This window comes from Sinocyclocheilus anshuiensis, unplaced genomic scaffold (assembly GCF_001515605.1).
Source record: "Sinocyclocheilus anshuiensis isolate Anshui unplaced genomic scaffold, SAMN03320099.WGS_v1.1 scaffold2819, whole genome shotgun sequence".
Taxonomy (NCBI): Eukaryota; Metazoa; Chordata; class Actinopteri; order Cypriniformes; family Cyprinidae; genus Sinocyclocheilus; species Sinocyclocheilus anshuiensis.
In genome coordinates, this window is record NW_015551325.1 from 1 (window position 1) to 3,980 (window position 3,980).

A 3,980-nucleotide genomic window follows, 5' to 3' on the forward strand; every position below is an offset into this window, starting at 1 on the left:
AGAAGGCACAATTATCTTCACGGAGAGCGTTACAGCAAACTCCAATCGTAGTCGGCAGGGTTCGAACCTGCGCCGGGAGACCCCAATGGATTTCAAGTCCATCGCCTTAACCTCTCAGCCACGACTACGCCCGGCTGCCGCGTGCCTGCTCTCTTGTCTGGTGGCGAATAGCACAGGCCAAGCTTCAAACACAAAATCCAGCTGAAGGATGAGGTGGAAAAAAAGGGTTCAGCCGTCCCCATTGCTCAACGGCAAAGGGATGCCGTGACCCGGATTCGAACCGGGGTTGCTGCGGCCACAACGCAGAGTACTAACCACTATACGATCACGGCGTTTTCACCTTTCCACTTATTTTAACTTATGACAGAAAAGTCAAAATTTCTACCTATTTTACGTTATCACAAAAGAACTAATTTTTGTAAAATTGAAAAAATAAAACATACAAAACATACTTTCACAAATTCGGTTTATTCCAAAAACTCAAATATGACTAATGACAGTCATAATATATATATATATATATATATATATATATAGTCAAATATAAATATATATATGCATATATGCAATAATAATAAAAGAAGGAAATATATAAACAAACATAATAACTAAAATAACATTATACTTGCTAACAAATAGGTTTTATTCAAAAAATGAATGTAATCGATTAGATATCATAATATTTAGGCTATAATAGCCTATTATAAATCTGGTTGGTTTGTATTGGTGACATAATATGTAAATGATATGCGTGCGGCCCGTGAGACTTGCACTTGGACCATAGTGCGGCCCAGTGGAAAAAAGGTTGAGAACCACTGCTATAGATACAGAGATTTAAGTAGCAATATTTGTGCAATGCTCTTGTTCTCACCACCAACATCCAATGATGGTGCTCATTTACAATTCCCACAATAATTTTGTGTGCCATTGGATCAATCTGAAAGTAGTAGTAACACAAAATAACAAATCCCTATTACTCAAAAAATGCATATTTACAACATTTACAAAATGTGAGGTCATTACAATCCAGTACATACCCGGATTCTTCCACATTTTTTCAGCCAGATTGCAGTCATTGCATACGTGTCAATAACAGCTGCTTCACCCGGATTAGACTGGTTGTATTTCCGAACGAGCACTGTTAAATATGCATTAATCACCTATGACAAATGGCACCAAAAATGACATGTTACACTCGAAAGCTTCTTAATTTCTCGCCTTTTTGTTTTTCAAATATGTAACTGTCAAAGCACCTCATTACTGATTTTCTGGAGCTCAGTCATCGAACTACACATACTCTCAACAGGTAAATGATTTCTTTCTTAAAATGTGTAATGCTATCCCACACTTTATATAACTTAATCTTTTTAACACTGCAAAGGACTCGCATACTGTCCATTCCTGATATTTTGCCTTAAATGGAAGAGACACATTGTAACATTAAACTCAATTGTGTATTTCAGATGCTGTCATAGCCTACAAGCTCATCATCTGAAGAGAGAAACTGACACTCAGTTACACCAAAATACAGACATAATGATGGACTTAAAGCCTTCATATAGGATTGTGGAGAAATTTCACTGAAACATGGTCTTCTATTAAGTTAATTTAGAAAAACGTTTGGAGCATTTTGTGGTCGTTAAATATAAGTTTTTGTTTTTGAAAGTAACGACCAAGCGGCAGACAGTGAGCTGATCATAGCCTATGTTTGATCAATTTACATCTATTTTCTGTTTATGTTGTGTGTGCATTTTTATGTATTCATTCATGTTCAATGATAATTGTCATTTATTAATGTATTCAGCTAATAACTGGCTAAGCACTGTCATTTCTTTATTAAATTCACATCAACAAAAACAGTACCTAACTGGCACAAGCTGTTGGGTCATTTTTATATTTATGTGTTTTAATGTTTTAAAATAAATCCTAACAAAGCATACAAGATATAAAACAATATTAATAGTGCTAATATTAAAGGGGTCATATGACGTTGCTAAAAAGAACATTATTTTGTGTATTTGGTGTAATGAAATGTGTTTATGCGGTTTAAGGTTAAAAAAACATTATTTTCCACATACTGTATATTATATGACGCTGGAGGATTTCGTCCATGGTGGGGGAGGAGCGCTCGCCTGTGACAAAAACCCGGAGACAAAAAAAGGTGAGGTGAAGGAGATCGCTTGTCGGTGACTCTTCATTGATTTGCCTGCATTCTCCACCAGTGTCACGGGTTGAAGAATCACACGACAAGGATGGCTCAATAAATGCCCCGGAGGGTGGATTTATTTACAAGTGGGTGACTCAAAGTGAAAGGTCCAGGTGGGTGCTCCGGTGCCGTGAGTGCTCTCGTCCTTCTTCCCAGTGCAGTGGGTCCGTGCTGTGCTCCTGTGGGGCTGGTCGGTCACACGCTGCTGTCTGTGGGAGAAATGAGAGGGCGAGTTAATGCTCAGTCTCATGGAGAAGTGTCTCCCAGGTGATCAGGCGTGCGTGGCTTATGTAGCCGCCGCCTGATGAGCTGCAGCTGTTTTGTTTTTTTACCAATTCATGGATATTGTCACGCTGCTGCTTAGAAGGATGATGAAGACGATGACGGAGATCACATAAATAAATCCTTTTAATGATAATCCACAAGATGAAGCAGGTCTCACACACAGGGGTAACATCCAACAGCAACTCAACATTAACCCTCTGGGGTCCGAGGGTGTTTTTATGTGATAGTTCTATATATTCTAAATAAACTACAAACTAAAAATATAAATGTCTTTTTTCCTCACATTCTTTCTTGTAACTCTTCCCTCTCAGTCACACACCTGACTGAAAGGCTCATTATGCAGCTCATTATGCGGGCCTTTGTCTTCTCAGGCGTGAATCACAGCATTATCCATGACCATTCACACCTCGCATATACCTTTTCTACAGAAAAAGTGTCTTAGAAAATTTAAATCAATATATTGTTTTCTGTGAATGAGTAAGATGATTTTCACATAATTTTGAACCAAAAACTCTAGAGTTCAAGATCCAGTTCTCAAAAGTCTTGTGATCAAATGTTCTGTATGTGTTTTATGGCCTTATTTCAGTGACTATAAAATTTTAGTTTTTCACTAAGCACACATAAACGTTGTTTTCTCAAAAACATAATCACCTACATACATGCTGCACACATATTATTGTAGCCCAGTTTGTGCTGATTACAGTGTTATTAAACTTTAGCCATTAAAATGTTTATAAGCAACTGAAAAAAGCACAAATGTGTCAGGGCATGTCGAAACTTCTCCAGGGCCCCAAAACACCCTCGGACCCCAGAGGGTTAAAGGAATATTTTTGTGGGGGAGGTGTTACGCCTGCCTATTGCCCCCTGCTGACTCTGCTGTGTAGTGTAGGCACTGGCCGGGCAACAGGTGAAACTAATTATTATTCAACCCTCCTAGAGTGCGGAAGTGGATAAAAGACTGGTATGTCTTTGAGTCTCCTTCTCTCAGGTGTTTCTTTCCCCTTGTTTTTTTTCACCTATACCTTATCCATGCATGGCTTTCCATGAATTGGTAAAAAAAAAAAAAACCTGTTCTTATTATAACACAATAAATGCATTGTAACAAGTGCAACGGTCAAAGTAATATAATAGAAATCCAATAAAATTGAAAGTAAATAAATACAATAAAAAATAGATAATGATAATAAAAACAATAGCCATAAATAATTATTTAATTATATTTTTAATAATTAGCATAAGAAATAATAGATATAGTAACAATCTGTATAAAATTTATGGTAAAAGACAAATCGTCAATGTAATATAATAGAAATATAACAGAACAAATTATTAATATGATATGGTGATTTGTAACAAAGCATTGTTTTTTTTTTTTTCAAACAAAGGAACCACATCTCTTCCTTAGATTACTCTGGAGGTAGAATACAATCAAAGTATTAAAATGCATCTAATGTAAAAAAAAAAAAAAAAAAAAAAAAAAAAAAAAAAA

General features: G+C 36.4%; 2 non-coding genes across 2 annotated transcripts; both read right to left on the reverse strand.

Moving 5' to 3' along the window:
- Positions 1-46: 46 nt before the first annotated feature.
- trnas-uga (transfer RNA serine (anticodon UGA)) lies at positions 47-128 on the reverse strand. The gene has a single exon. It is a non-coding gene; the product is annotated as a tRNA-Ser (tRNA).
- A 132-nt stretch (positions 129-260) lies between these two features.
- trnah-gug (transfer RNA histidin (anticodon GUG)) lies at positions 261-332 on the reverse strand. The gene has a single exon. It is a non-coding gene; the product is annotated as a tRNA-His (tRNA).
- Positions 333-3,980: the final 3,648 nt, after the last annotated feature.